General features: G+C 34.0%; 1 long non-coding RNA gene across 1 annotated transcript; it reads right to left on the reverse strand.

Annotated features, from left to right (window-relative positions):
- Window positions 1-537: 537 nt before the first annotated feature.
- LOC125060483 lies at window positions 538-1,045 on the reverse strand. Its single transcript, XR_007118865.1, has 2 exons — window positions 821-1,045; window positions 538-742 (listed from the first exon to the last, which is right to left on the reverse strand). It is a non-coding gene; the product is annotated as an uncharacterized LOC125060483 (long non-coding RNA).
- Between the last annotated feature and the right edge of the window lie 16,130 nt (window positions 1,046-17,175).

Below are 17,175 nucleotides of genomic sequence, written 5' to 3' on the forward strand. Positions count from 1 at the left end.
ATATTTTCGTTCGAGGTTTTATTCCCGGAAAAATAACAGGGAGGTTACAGGAATGATTACTACAGTCAAAACAAATGTTACAATTCACTCTGAAAAACTTCAAATAGATTTTGTTTGACAAGTATTTAAACAAGATTTAGATTTGGGTGACGATTTCGAATACTTGTTTTATTTGTTATAAATAAGGTTAGGTTATTTTACATTTTTGAAGTATTTGTACAGTTGTATTATAAATAAGTATTATTGATCCTTGATTCAATATAGTCATAATTATTCAAAAGCGAAAATCAAAAATCAACTTACCGTGCTTATGGATAGTACAGAAATACATTTTAAGATAAATCATACATTTATGTGCCTTCCTGTCAACTAAAATTGCTGATGAGATTAAGATGTGTCGTTTATTTACGTATCATGACAACTGTAATTTATCAGATGTGTTCTGAATATTAGATAGTAATAGCTGTTGACCGCAACTTCACTCGTGCGAAAATAAACATTATTTTAATTTATTTTGCTTACCGATATTGTTTTTTAGGTAACAGTTTTGAATACCATCGCACTTTTTTGACGATACTAATTATTTAGGAGTCTCGGAGGACCTTCATTGGAACACCTCCAAGTGAGTTTTGCTCCGGAAAATGTGATCACTTCCTCACTATTCAAGTCACGATTCACAACGGACCCATCGTCCTCAAAATCATTTTCACGAGTAAAACTTGTAGACGCCATCACTATAAATCTGAAAATGATCGCGAGAAATCAGTGTTGATTATGTATGTAAAGCCAAGTTTCAAAAAATGCAAATAAAATAACGCACTTTCACGTGAAAATAAAAAAGAAACGGATTTATAAAGTAAACTTTGCAATGTAAAACTAATTACCGCTTGTCTAGCATAAACCACATTCAAAATGGCCGATTAAGTTTATAAAATTAATAGGGATGTGAAAAATAATCGATTTTTTTTAAAGTGAAAATCGATTTTTGTATTCGATTTTAATATTAAAAATAATTGAAAATTCGGCGACCAAATATTCATATACTAACTCTAACCTAACCAATCTAAATAATATTTGTTTTTGTGGACAGCTCCGATCTAAATAGTAATTGTTTATTCAAGCCTCGGCTTCTCGGCGTCCTGGTCGCCTTCGGCGACCAAATATTCATATACTAACTCTAACCTAACCAATCTAAATAATATTTTTTTTTGTGAACAGCTCCGATCTAAATAGTAATTGTTTATTCAAGCCTCGGCTTCTCGGCGTCCTGGTCGCCTTCGGCGACCAAATATTCATATACTAACTCTAACCTAACCAATCTAAATAATATTTGTTTTTGTGGACAGCTCCGATCTAAATAGTAATTGTTTATTCAAGCCTCGGCTTCTCGGCGTCCTGGTCGCCTTCGGCGACCAAATATTCATATACTAACTCTAACCTAACCAATCTAAATAATATTTGTTTTTGTGGACAGCTCCGATCTAAATAGTAATTGTTTATTCAAGCCTCGGCTTCTCGGCGTCCTGGTCGCCTTCGGCGACCAAATATTCATATACTAACTCTAACCTAACCAATCTAAATAATATTTGTTTTTGTGGACAGCTCCGATCTAAATAGTAATTGTTTATTCAAGCCTCGGCTTCTCGGCGTCCTGGTCGCCTTCGGCGACCAAATATTCATATACTAACTCTAACCTAACCAATCTAAATAATATTTGTTTTTGTGGACAGCTCCGGCGCTACGGGAAATGCAGCCCCTCCACCCTTGCGTACCAAAGCACAGGCATTTTATTCAAGCCTCCGCAACCTCGGCTTTTTGGTCGCCTTCGGCGACCAGCCTCAGCCGCTACAGCTTTCATAATGCCTGTGCTTTGTTACAGCGGGTGGGGGCTGCTCTTCCTCCGCGCCTCCGATTATTTATATACACTCTAGGGGTAAGACAGACAAGACCACGTGGATAGTGGGGTGCTCTGATTCGGTTTTGGGTACTTTTTGGATATTAAAGTAAACACTTTATTCTAGTAAAAATTAAATAATATAGAAAGTTGCAAACAATGAAATACAAGTACTAATTAGAAAATACAGACGAGTAGGTATCGATCATTTCAAAAAATTTCGGAACCCTATAATCTATCAACACGAAATTAGGTTAATTTCAATGTTGATTATTCTATAACTTTAAATTTCAAAAATGAGGAAATAATCGATAAATAAATAAAACGATTATTAACAATCGATAAATTAAAAACACGATTTTTTTAAGTGAACGTCACATCACTTATAACCAATAGAAAAGTAGAAAATGGCGGATTGTTTACAAATCCTAATACATTACACAAAACTTTAAATTTTTTATAAAAATATTAAGACGCGTTTCCGGAGCAAAACTCACTTGGAGGTGTTCCAATGAAGGTCCCCCGGACACTCCTAGATAATTAGTATCGTCAAAAACGTGAGGTGGTATTTAACACCCAACCCGTTTTTTATATGTTTATGGGCCTTTTCACACGTACCACAACCACACCACGACCACAACCACACCACGTGGCCGGGCTTATATTTTGTATTGAAAATGAATAGGAATATTCACACGTACCACATTTTGCAGTCGTTATCGACCGTGTGTGTGATACCGACCACATCGCAACCACAACGCGACCACCTGCGGCATTGCGAACTAGTGGCCGACCACATCGCAAACAAAACGTTGCGAAGACGCAACGACAGTGTGCGCCCGCCGCTTTTGCCCTCCCCCGGTTCATTCATTCTGCGTTCGACTAAGGTGACAAAGTTTCCTCTTCGAATTCCATGAGTTTGGTCAGTTAACTCCGGCTTTCATAGCGGAAACACGTTCCCCAACTGTGTTTGCACACGACGTAACCGCATCGCAACTACTGGCGACAATACAACCACATAGACATTTTGTCGGTACCACAACGCTACAAAAAGCTGCAGCGACACTATTCACACGTAACCACTGCTTCAAAGCATTTTGTCGTTGCGACGTGGTGTGGTTGTGGTACGTGTGAAACAGCTCTAATAGAAGTTATTAACGATTAAGTATCTGTGGATATCGCCCACAAGAAACCTGGGGAGAGAGATCACGGTGAAAGATTGGAAAATAGAAGCGAAGATTACAGATAACTGGAAGAATTTGGAAGAGGCGTTCACTCTGTCGGAGGTCGTGAACTAATATTAAATACAATAATAACATCAACTTAATGTAATCCTTTTTATAGTTCTCAAATATACGCTATTTTTATGTATTACCTAATTTATTTTATTACCTAACTTGTTTGTAGAACTATAAAAAATAACTTTGAAAATTGTACTATCGTCTCTCTCTCTACCCTCTCTACCCACTCTCTTATATATTTCATAAGGTAATAAACTAACAGTCTAATTTAGATTTAGAGTCTTGAATGAAAAACTTTGTTTAAAGTAAACGTTATTCAACAAATAATATCTTAAATTAGTCACTAATACACTGTTGATAACTCCGGTACATAATAGACAATAATTTGTGTGGCTGTAAATTTGAGGCATAATTTCATATTAAGATGCCTAGAAATATTTCTTCGTGCGTTTAACCAATTCCTACCTCTCCATTAATAGATAGGACCATAGATAAGAAAACTTCCGTTTAACCTAAAAACAATTCGAAAGATTTTAATGATCTTTTTATTTTAAATGAAAGCAGATAAAACGAGTTACACCTGAGTTTTGCAAGCCCCAAATGCATATTTGAATAAAATTAACACTAACAAAAGTTAAATCTTTAAGACTATGTAAGAGGTCGCGACTTACAAAATGGTGGGACAATTTTTAGATTTACATTTTACTTCCTTGCCACGTTTCTTGAATACTTAGCGCCTTTTTGAATACTAAAATACATGGCAGTGAAAAATTTCCCAAATAATACTTATAATTTTTGTAGAATTTTACATTATATTTTACTTTGCGTCACAATATAAGTAAATACATAAGTAGTGATTGTCAATTATTTATGACTATTAACAGCTGCTATATTCTGTCAATTTTTTCAATGTTCTTGTGTCTTCAATTGTAATTTTTAAGTTACGATCTGTTTAAAATATGGGTATTGCAAATAGAGGGCATTCTATGTTTGCTATTTTGATTAGTTAAATAATAATTATACAACAGATGTATAAGAATACGAAATTCATATAATTCAAAACAAAAACATGCCTAAAACATATTCTTAAATCCATAATAAACATTAGTGTTTGTAAGGTAAATATGCATATAATTTTGCATAGGTTTTCCAAAACACGAGGTGATTATGTAAGCATATAATTTCTATGTAAAGAAACGTATTGTTACGAAGAATATAACGCGTTTAAAGTGTTCTATATACTATACTCAATCGGTATATAAACAAATTTCTTACGTATACGTAAAACTACGTTCTATTATTAATATTTAAAGTATATTTTTTAGTCTCAAAGTCAATAGATATATCTTTACGTAGAAAAAGTCAAGTGTTTCATCTAGGTCGTAATATATATGCAGAGAATAGATAAAATAAGCTTTATAACTTTCCTATCCCATTGTTCAAACTTGTATCTTCGAGCCAAGATTTAACTTTGGTTTTGTCTTAATAAGAGAACAGATTAATAGTTTTGCTTATGGGAAAAGTTTTGAAGTAGAATTCGCGTTTGCACGAACCAGTTCTTGCGGAAACTTCTTAAACCTAAAATACACCTTGCAATCTTATACAGGTAGAGAGGAAATATTAAACGAATAATGCTTTGTTTGACATGACATTTTCAGTTATAATACCACAAGAGCTTCAAAATTATCGGGTATTTCCCGATAGGTTCGTTGCAAACAAATATAGTCGTCATGACGACTTTAGAGTCGTTTATAGGGAACCTTGAGGGAAATGCCCGATAATTTTGTAGCTCGTGTGGTATTCGGGGGATTATTTTTCCGACCCAAATGTCGGCCAATAGAATTGCACCATGAGACGAAATGTACAGTTAACAAATAAGAATTTCATAATGAATAAAACAACTACTTAATACTTTTCTTGAAGCAACGACCAGAGAAAATTTTCACAAAAAATTATCAGTATAATACCATGTAGGTTGTACCACGTGACGTCGAATGGTGCAATTCTATTGGCCGATATTTGGGTCGGAAAAATAATCTTTATAAATAATTACATTTATTACTTGACACATATTTGACGACTATAAAGTCGTCATGACGACTATATTTGTTTGCAGGGAACCTTGAGGGAAATGCCCGATAATTTTGAAGCTCGTGTGGTATTCGGGGGATTATTTTTCCGACCCAAATGTCGGCCAATAGAATTGCACCATGAGACGAAATGTACAGTTAACAAATAAGAATTTCATAATGAATAAAACAACTACTTAATACTTTTCTTGAAGCAACGACCAGAGAAAATTTTCACAAAAAATTATCAGTATAATACCATGTAGGTTGTACCACGTGACGTCGAATGGTGCAATTCTATTGGCCGATATTTGGGTCGGAAAAATAATCTTTATAAATAATTACATTTATTACTTGACACATATTTTGCTGACTTTTATTTTTGCTTATTAGTATTCCATTATATTTTTATAATTACAACATACTGTTGTCTTACTTGCTCATTGGTTTCTGGCAGAGATTCCACTACAGAGGGCTTTTTAAGACACTTCTTGCTGCGCACCATTACTGTATGGTACCATCTGCCATTCCAGATATTTTCGAACCTGTTAGAAATTCTGCTAGAAATAAATGCTTTCCGATCCATCCCTATTGTTAGTTTTTGTAATCAACACCCTTACTCTGTCACCTCCAACAGCAACAGCGATATCGATCGTATGCAGTGTATTTCATCATATCGCGCGCATCGATCACGCGATATAAAACTCATTATTGAGATCGGAATCGCTCAAGGGCTCAGATATTTACCGTCTGAATTAGTTATTATAGAACTTTAGTAAAAGTAAATTAAATCATAAAGGCCAAAGTACCACAGCTGCAATGTTCACTTACAAACGTTCATTTCTTTATTAAATGAAAATATGACCAGGGAAATGGCATCAATATTCACTGTCGGAACTGAACTGTTACTGATCGGAATTAGATTTGATTTAGTTCGCGTTTGTCAGCACGTACCTACTGTAGCTATAAGTCTGCAACCGGTGACTGCGCCAGCTATTTATTGACTTTATGTTTCCATAAAAACAATAAAAATACTATTTATTTACTAATCCATCGTTAATGCCTAAAATAATTTACTTAAATTGTGGCATAGTGCCACTCGGGTTTGGAATCCGATTTTACATTGTTGTATGTAAGCAAGTTTATTGGGCAAATAGAAACTAAAATAAATATTTATCTATAGGGTTATTTTTTTTTAAATTGATAAAGCTTGCCAACGCTCGGCACCCTGATACATTGGTAAAAACAAACACAAAATACAATTTTTTATCAAGCACTTAAAAGCAAACATGACATACATTTAGAGATCATACAAATATCAATCAAAACAAAACAAACATTACAAAAACGAAACAATTACTAATCAAAAAAATTAAAATTACAAAAAACTAAACAAAAATCGATTTTTAAGTGTGCAACTATGGATATCCAGACCTAGCTCGTTTATCAGAATGCTTAATCTGGACATCAGTGAGCTTTGACCTAAACGAGTTCTACGGAAAAGAGGGACAAATGGAATAATGGGCTGGGGGGTATCGAGAGGGTAGACGAAACTTAAATTTAGATAGAAGGTTCGGGCAATCAATTGATTGCCAAGATATTCAATAATCAAATTTGATTATTGAATATCTTGGCTGCAAACGATATATCAATTAATTTTCTGTGATTCTCCAATAAAAACATATTATTTTTTTTTTAATAACGTATTAGGTTACTTTAATTGTCATACACAACACTTAAGTGATATGTTCATATAATGTCACTCCAATATTATCTACTGGTTAACCTGTCATTCGTCGAAACACAAGCCACGGTACCAGTTTCATGCATATTAATGACGTTACACACAATTTACTAATCGGAAATGCAGAATGGGGACTTCATTTATCGTTTTCTATTCTCAAATTGTCAGGACAGCTATCCGGTATTGTCATGTCAATTGTATTTGTTTGTTCTCAGAAAGATAACCTTTTTTAATGAATTAGATTTTAATTCGATTACATTAAGTAATCGTCCGGTCACCATCTAAAAAGATTGACTTATATTAATATTCAAACATATACTTTATGACTGATATCTTTTTGAATTGTTATAGGCCATCCTGTTAAAATTTGGCTTAAATCTATATGTTTGTTATATGTTGTGAAATTATTTGAGTGAAATTAGAAAATTCGGATTCCAATTACCAGACCATATTTCAAAATATTGAGGAAATTGAGTGAAAGGTGTTAATAATTAAGAGTGAAGTGCAAATGCGAACGAACTCCAGCGTAATCGCCAGGAAAATGATTCCGTGGCACTAATTTAATCCTACCATCGAGTAATCTACGAAATGCAATTTGCACTCTAACTTTGATTATAGTCTTTGCCAGTAGTAACGTAATTTTTATAGATATTTAGACCTTTGGTAAATCTGTTCTTTTGACACATAAATTTATCACAAATAAAATTTTAAATATACGTTGTAATCTGTGATATCGCAATGAAAAGCTTTGTGGTTTTATTTTATTAAATTTTTGTGGATAAAAAACCTTATATGCAGTATACCTGTATTCCCCCAAAATCAGTCAAATAATCCATCGCTTTTATTATACGGGAGTCATACACAGCGCTAAGTCTTGAAAAAATTAGACCCTCTTACCTTAGACCCGAAAGTCTATGCTGTGTGGCAGTGACCAAAGGGCTTACCCATCCCTCTGAGTACCAAAGATAAATAGATTAATATGTTTCTGGACTCCCATGAAAAATTTAGCAAAATAGTGACGTAATGGTATCCTAGAGACGGAAAACGAAGAAGAGGTCGACCACGCAAGAGATGTGAGGACGAACTGAAACTAACAGCAGGCTACAACTGGAGAAGAGTCGCAAAGGATAGATAACAGTGGAAAGGGTTAGAGGAGGCCTTTGCAAGAGGCACACCGAACTCCAAGATATACTGGAGTGAAAATATAATAAAGTTCAAATATATAAAATGGCAGAGTTTCGGAATTTAAAGGCTATATTATTATTATGTTTCTGGATAGTAGATTCTAACTTTCGGTTGTATTTAATTATAAAATATTGCAGTATATAGGAAATCAATTTTTAGTATAAACAGAAGTGTTGGTTTGAAGTTGATTCGCATAAACAGTTTATTTAAATCTATTTAGATTTAGGTTGAAAAATCCATAGATTTACTAATTATAAATATTTAATCAATCTGATCATGCACTCTATATCTAAATTACATTTCTAGTTTAATATTAGAGAAGCTTCGAAAAGCATCTTTAATATATATGACGGCGCGCTGAACATTACAATAATTTATTATAGCTTGGCTCGATTTGTAACATTGATAGGATTCAATATTGTTTTTATTGTTATTGTAAATTATGAGCCATTACCAGGCTCGAATAGGGAAGTGTGTGTCGCCACGAGTAATAGCGACTGATGGTCGGTTGACAGCTGTCAGACGTCAGCGGCGCATACACGCTAACCTATTGGCTTGTTTTTTTTATTGATCCTATTTAATCTAGTGCAGTATTTTGTGCTTAAGGACCGATATGGTCGCCAAACTCCAAAAAGGTACATTGTCTCTTTCCACTTTTCGTCATCGTTTCTTGTAGTAGGAAAAAATATATGGTGGAGTTGAGTATGTATCCATTTTAAAAGATCGTGCACTATTTAAATAACTTCGCTCGATAGAAAAAAAATCCCAACATAGCCAATTTTTGGACATTTTGAATTCATTTTATGACGAAAATGTATATAGAACATGATTTTGAAATTTACACGATATATTTATTATATCTATATATATTATATTTTATCGCAAGCCAAGTAATCCATTTCAGAAAAAAAAAATTACATTAACTTAATGTTTTACATATGTAATAATTGTTATTAAGGGCCGGCGCGCCTCAGTGCCCCAGCTCTCCATTGTGCACAGCAGTCCACCCCGATACGCTGACACAGCAATTCGTGCTGGGATAGGGCTTTAAGTGTTAAATTCTAAATAAATAGTAGTAATAGTAATGCAGTTTTTGCCACGCACCACCACTATGTGGAACCAGCTGCCCACTGAGGTATTTCCGAACCAATTCGACTTAGGGTCCTTCAAGAAAAGAGCGTACCGATTCCTGAAAGGCCGGCAACGCACTCGCGAGCCCTCTGGCATTGAGAGTGTCCATGGGCGGCGGTATCACTTAACATCAGGTGAGCCTCCTGCCCGTTTGCCCCTGTTTTATAAAAAAAAAAAAAAGACATTAGACGAAACGGTTGTGTTTTTATTATGGAAATTCCTGTACACAAACCTGCCGAAACGCCCACGATGGACAACGTCAAAACCGCCATGAATCTGCTCTCTTACATATATTTCATCATTGTTCTAGCCTGAATGAAACCTACATACGATGTTCTTTCTACTCTTGCATATTACAGTAACTACTTCCTGTTTCTAATATAATAGTTTTTTTGTACATTAATTGTGTTTGTACTTAAATTGTTAATAATAAATAAAGATTAGTTCAAATCGTTTATACATAATGATATTTCTTAATAACATTGTATATGGTTTATACGAATATGTGTAACACCCATAAACGCTAACACTGTAAAACTTGTTTTATCTACAAAGTTATTCTAACTGCATTGCACAGTAGATAAACTTAATTCAAAAAGTGATTCGAAAATGGTGAGAAAATTGAAATCTGGTGCTGCAATCTGAACAGAGAGCATGTAATAACCATATATCATTTTGCACCTGTCTTACCTAAAATTATACCCGGGATATGTACGGCAATTTGATTTAAATATTCACAAAGTTGGATAAAGTACAGTGAGTTTTTATTGAGGTATAGTGGAGACGGGTATATGTTAAGTTTAACGTGTTAAAACGAGTAAGAACATAAGTTAAAGTTTTTTAACGAGAGTTAAGTTCCGTGGCAGCTATTGGGATGTTTAAATAACTGAAATACTTTGTCAACTGCCTTTAATTGTTGAAAATAACTTAATAACTTATAACTAACATAATATTAGGGGAGATGGGGTTCACAAACTATATTTGGGGTGGAAAACTATATGACACATCTGTTAACTATAAGTTATACAATTGATTTTGACAAAAATATTGTTTATTACTGTCAAAACTGATGTTTTAGAATTTATTGGATACAATTGGCTTTTGACAGAAACGGCTCAGTATTAGATTTAAACTTAAGAGTAACTATAAATTACTATATTATTATTCAGTTTCGATTAACGATTATATTTTTGTTTTACCTAGTAAATGCTAAGACTGTTGTTACGTATTTACGCACGTTATGTGATAATAAAAACTCCGCTACAAAATACAGCTATTACATCCAATCTAAAAAGTAATCCTGTCCAATGGCTCAGAGCTTAAGTAAAGGACTGTTTTCACGGCTATATATTTAATATAACAAAGAGGAATGTTTAACAAAGAAAAGAAGACAATGCGGGCCAAAGTGCACAATGCTTTCATTATTTGCTATATCGTAATTTGCATAAAGTTTTGCTTAATTTATGCCTTATTATGTCATCAGTTTTTACTGTAGCCTATGTTTTATTAGCGTGAATGCAAGTGCCATTTTAGTTCTAGTAGACAACAAAAACAAATGTATTGATTTTATATTTATACCGAATTATTTGATTGTATTTATTTACGTGCAACAGTTATATCCAATTTTAATGTGATCATGACAGAAAGAATTAACATTTTCCAATTTATTATTTGATATATTATTTTCTACATAATGAGCAAAAGCTACAATTCTTGAGTCTAAGATGATCCGTGTTATAAATACAAAACCTTTCATTGTATATAACTACAATATTAGTATATTGCATATAATAATGGTTATATTAATTTAAATAATAATAATAATAAATACTTTATTTTCCAAGATAGTGGTACAATTAGATCGAACAACAAGAAAAATCAGCACAATCAGCCATATATACATAGGCATGCAAATGTCATATAAATTTTTTGCAATGCCATATAATAAAAAATAATAAAAAAAAAATAAAATAAATCTTTATTCGTTATCTCAAAGATTTTACAATAGCTGATAAGTGATTGGGACCTCCTTTTAAGCGCATAAGCACTTGTGTTAGGAGAACCCGCTCTTCCATTACATAGGTGTACTAACTAATTATAATTTAATTTAACACGTATAGCTAAGCTAAGTATTACAATTTTACAATTTACTAAACATAATCTAAGGTTAAAATGTGAATAATGATATATGTGTGTATGTGTATGTGTGTGTGTGTGTTTGTGTGTTTATGAGAATGAATTTTCATGACTGATTGTAGAAGTTGACTATTTACTAGTGTATTATGATTCATGATTACCTACAAAGGCTTCAGTGTCTTCATAGCTAAATGTTTCTAGGATGTTAAGTAGCGACGTTTTACATTCATGTTTATTCAATGTGTATATATTTAATATTTTATTTAATTTATTATAAAGTTTAGCAGCTTGGCATTGAAATTGTCTCATAGCAAAAACTGATTTAGATCTCTCAACAGGAGCAACAGTATATTTGCGTCTTCTGCTCAGTTTGCGACCATCATATTTAAGAGACTTGTGCAATCTTAAGGTAGTGCAAAAAATGTACAGTTGCCTGACCGATAAGACACCACAAGAGGCATAAAGATCAGAGGTGGAAAATCTATAAGGCTTAAACATCATTACTTTTAGTAAAATTCTTTGTGCCCTCTCCAGTTCCAGGAACTTCATCTTTGTAGCACCCCCCCAAACTGGGATACAGTACACTAAAATTGACTGAGCCAGCGATGTGTATATCTGTATTAGTAGATGTTTGTCAGCGATGTGCCTTAGAGTTTTAAATGTCCAAATAAGCTTTCGAATCCTACTTATAACTTGTTCTAGGTGCTCATGCCATGACATTCTTTGATCAACTACCACTCCTAGATATTTAGTGTGATGAACTTTATTTATAGTTTTACATGTACAGTTTACTCTGGTGCTACAGTTATGTATTTTTATTTCTAGATCTGTTTGAGGTTGGGCGCTATTGTATTTAGTGAAGAAAATGTAGTTAGTTTTACTTACGTTTAATGATAATAAGTTTTCTCTTAACCAGTTATCTATTTTGGAAAGCCCTATTTCTGTATGTCGACGCACCGAGTCAATAGTTTTCCCAGTGAAGACAACAGCAGTGTCATCCGCGTAGGAGTAGACTTTCCCACTATCAATTCTTAAATCGCATAAGCTGTTTATGTAGATTAAGAATAAGGTCGGCCCCAGAACACTACCTTGTGGGACCCCATATGTGACGTCAGATTGTTCGCTGATGTATTGACCTATTTTAACTGCTTGCTTTCGTTCGCTGAGGTAATCAGCGAACAATGTGAGTGGAATACCCCTAATACCAATGTTCTCTAGTCTCTGCACCAGAATAGGGACAGAAACCGTATCAAATGCCTTTTTTAAGTCGATAAAAACTGTGATACATTTATTACCTTTATCAACTTCATTAACAATATGACAAGATAGTGAGGTAACTGCATCTTCGGTTGACAGACCCTGTCTAAAACCGAATTGTGAGTCTGAAAGTAGACTATACTTCTGGAGGTAGGTAATTAGTCTTTTATTAATTAATTTTTCAAGTACTTTTGATATGGCAGTGAGAACGGAGATTGGGCGATAATTTGAAACATCTTCTCTGTTACCATTCTTGTACACAGGTGTAATAATTGCTTGTTTTAGCGCAGGTGGAAACACTCCCTGTCGGAAGCAGAGATTAACCAAATGAGTAATTATGGGCACAACTAGCTCCCTAGTATATTTAAGAAACTTGGTGCTTATACCATCCCAGCCAGGAGCACTGTCAGTTTTGAGACTCACAATAGTCAGGTATACTTCATGAGGGTCAGTTTCTAGAAGCACAAAAGACGAGACCTGGGAACAGTTGGGTCTAATCACATCTGTTCTATTATGTAACGTCGTAACTGGAATTATCTCTTTAGCTAAGTTTTTACCAATGTTTGAAAAATAATCGTTTACCAAATTAACCGAATTTTGAGGAGAAACATTTAAATTTAGTAATTCTAGATTTTGCGTTTTAGGTTGGTTACGATAGGTGAGGGTATTTATTTTCTTCCACAAAGTTTTCGGGTTTTTTATACTCTTAGCAAGGTCTTCATTTTCATATTTACGTTTGACTTTCTTTATTAAACTATTGCAGAAATTCCTATATCTCCTGTATGTAATTTTAAGAATTTCATTATGAGGATCAGCTCGGAGTTTTGCTTGCATAGCATTTCTATTACGAATACATCTAACAATTCCTAAGGTAATCCATGGTTTAATAAGGCGTTCCTTATTCGGGATAGCTCTAGTGATAGTATTGGATTGAATACACTGCTTTAAAATAGATATTAATTTATTAGTTAAGATTATAGGGTTATTATAGTAAATTAGATCATTTATGTTGCTGTTTTTTAAATAACTTAAAGCGCCTTCCATGTTGATTGAAGATTTAATTTTCGAGGTATTGTAATTCGACTTAGCGAGGTAGGATAGTTTTAAGAATAACATTTTGTGATCAGTAACTGTAGAATCAATAACGGTAATAGACGCACACGTACCTATGCACCTATCAAGTTTTAGTATGAAATGATCTATGCAATTGCTATCTCGAGTAGGCAGTGTATGACCCGGGAGCAGGCCATGCATGGCTAGCATATTGAGGTAATGTAATCGGTTCGAGCGCTCCTGAGATGTTTCACTGGATTTTTGTATTAGATTTATGTTGATGTCTCCTGTTATTATAATGTTATTCTGAGTTTGTAAAGTTACTAAGTGACTATTTAATGAATCTATAAAATTTTCAGCGTTAAGGTTAGACGGGGAGCGATAAATACACAACATGGTATAGTTACCTACTTTGACTTGTAAGCAAGATGCATGTTTTAAATTTATTTCTTGAACGATAGTTTTATGGTTGCATTTTATGTAGACAACTACGCCATCACTACGATTTAGATGGCGGCTTGTAACGAAGTGAGTGTAGTTATCCATTTGGGGTATAGGCTTGTGTGGATCGATCCATCCCTCGGTCAGTGTTATTACATCAGCTTGAAATTTGAACTCAGATAAAGTTATTAAAAGATCATCAAAATTATTGTAAATGCTTCTTATATTTTGTGATATTATCGTGAAATCAGATTTTTGTATGGTTGTCTGTCTTGAAAAGTCATTTATAGTATGGACATTAGATTGGGCTATTTGTATGTTATCTAATTCGTACATGATTGTAGTCTGACTATCCATAAATGAGTAACCAGATACTTTCCGTACACTTCGAGAAATTATAATTTACTTGGGATAAGAAATTCGCAGTAAAGCCGAGATTGAATAAATGTTTATAATCACTTGTGACGTGTTTGTAGCCATGAGCCATGAGATAAAGTGAGATCGCACTAGAATAGTGTTTAATATATGTGAGTGTATCAGTGCGTGAGTGTAAATAGTATATGTAGTGTAAAGGTTTGTGACTATTGTTTTTTAGAAAAAACTGTTTAATAATGGTATAACAAGAAAAAAATTTTACAAAAAAAGGACAATAGTTAAAGAGTCATGCCTGCATGAGGCTGTGTACCTGTGATTCGTTTTTGACCTTAATTACCGGGGTGTTTTCATTCTTTCTTAGGTAAACACGTCCGTAAGAAGTCCAACAGAACTTGTAGTCTTTTGATTTAGCTAGATCGCGAGCGAGAAAGTGTAGTCTAGCGCCTTTCGCAGTGAGCTGCTCGGAGATAAACACTGCAGTTTCTTCATTTTTAGTAGCTCCCAGATGCTTCGCTCGTAGCTTTTCTTTATTTTTGATGTTGTAGGTTTTACAAGATTTTAGTAAATCTGATTTAAGAATCGAGGATGATAACTCAACAATTATTGGAGTATTCGTTTTATTAGAATCTCTTTTCCCTTTTAGCCTGTATATGTCTTTGATATCATCTTTTTTAATACCGCTATTCAGGGATTTTGATAAGCTTACAACCATGTTTATTAAGTCTTCCTTTGATTCTGTGGGTAGTTTTGGCATATTTTTTATTTCAATATTAGCCTTACGTTGTTCCCGCTGCAATTCCTCAAGCTTGTCCTCTAAAATTATAATTTGTTCTCTGTCTTGCTTTAAACGTACTTCAAGCTGTTCTATTTTCTTCCTAAGGTCTTCATGTTGCGATGAGAGGAATGCAAGGCTACTTTCTATGTTGGTATTACTCTCTCTGATCTCTACTTGGGCAGACGTTATTTTTTTAAGCTCTTTTTGTTGTTCCGCAAACAATGACTTAATCATATCTTTCATCTCTTTTTTAAAACTTAATAATTCATCCTCAAATCCATGCTCTCTAGCCCTTTTTTGACGTTGTTGAACATAGCTCGGTGGTTCATTGTCACCGTAAAGGTCTGTGTGAAAAGTTTCCATTTTGTCGACGTTTGGCTCAGAAACACTTTGTGATTTATTGGCCATAGGAGAGCGTTGAACTTTTGGCATCTTATAAATTCACTAATTGGAAAACACAAAATTGAATATGAATTTATACTTGGGCCAGACCCTTATTTTTTGCTCCGCTACCGCTTTCGCCTTTAAATTGCACTAAGCGATTAATTAATATGACTCACGCACAGCTTTATTCTAGCGTCGCATCGGCGCGTACGCAAAGTAAAGCGTAGCTCACGAAACTGTTTCGTTCACTGTTGTTGTCCTTCTCACCCGTAGTTAATTGACTTCTTGCGCGTTATGGGCGCCTGGTACTTCACCAAATTTGCGGACAAGATATTATATTTAATTTTTATAAAATATTTTACGTAAGCTTACACGTCTTAACGCTTTCGCGGTCCGAGGGGAAGGGGAATAAGATCATTAACATTCTGTCATAATAAGAAGTTAAGTCAATTAATAATTGTTAAACTTATGGTCTAAATACTCGCTCACGCTATAAAAGCACCTTGACTTTAAAAACCTTTAGGAAATAAATTCATATTTATTTCCTAAAGGAGCAAACTGAGATAGTTTATTAAAACTTGAAACCACACTCTAATAAAGACTTTTCTCCGTCAACTCATGACGTTAATAAAAATTGAGATGACAGACCCCGCTCAAATTGTCAGCTCATTGAAGGCACGACGCCTGTCTGAATTGTGATATTTTCAATCATGCACCCGACATAGACCAATTATTACGTCAAAGGTGACTCTAGATATTTTTAAGTGCCACAGATTCAGGAAATCAATATGAGGTGACCTTAGCCAAAAATAAAATATTATATTTCGGATATTAAAGATACTCGTACTGGCAGAATGACCAGCGTTGTGGAACAGTCTGCCCCTCAGCATAATGCTGAGTAAGGGCCAATTTCAACTACACACACGCATTACACACTTGAAGCGACCGTTTTTTTTTTGATATCTCTCATTATATATTTTTTTTTATTTGATTATTGTTATTATGTGTATGTGTTTTCGTTAGTAATAAAGGTTATGTCTAAGATACATTGTAAAGAAAATCAACGCCCAATTTTTATACGTGGTATAATTGAGAAAATATTCCAGCGTTCCCATAATCCTCCTAATTCCATAAAAACCTTAACCTATTTAAAATGTGGTTTGTGATTATTTTTTAATGCAAATACGAATATAAATGAAAAATTATTCGTTGCTAATCACACAACGACTTTTATTACCATATACTATGACCAACATTCCGAGTTTTACAATGAAAGCCAAACCTAAATTTTTCACGAGAGACGTGAAGCGTACATTTGGTATTGTTTGGTGGCACGAAACGTGGGCCATTATGAGTAGTGTCGCATGCATAGGCCCTTCGCATAATATACGTATAATGTAGTTCACGAAAGCCTGCACAAGCAGGGTAACATTACATTAATTAGTCCGAGTGGCGTGCATGTCGACGCAGTGACCTCATGAAGTGTAAAC

The sequence above is a fragment of the Pieris napi genome, chromosome 21, assembly GCF_905475465.1.
Source record: "Pieris napi chromosome 21, ilPieNapi1.2, whole genome shotgun sequence".
Classification (NCBI taxonomy): Eukaryota; Metazoa; Arthropoda; class Insecta; order Lepidoptera; family Pieridae; genus Pieris; species Pieris napi.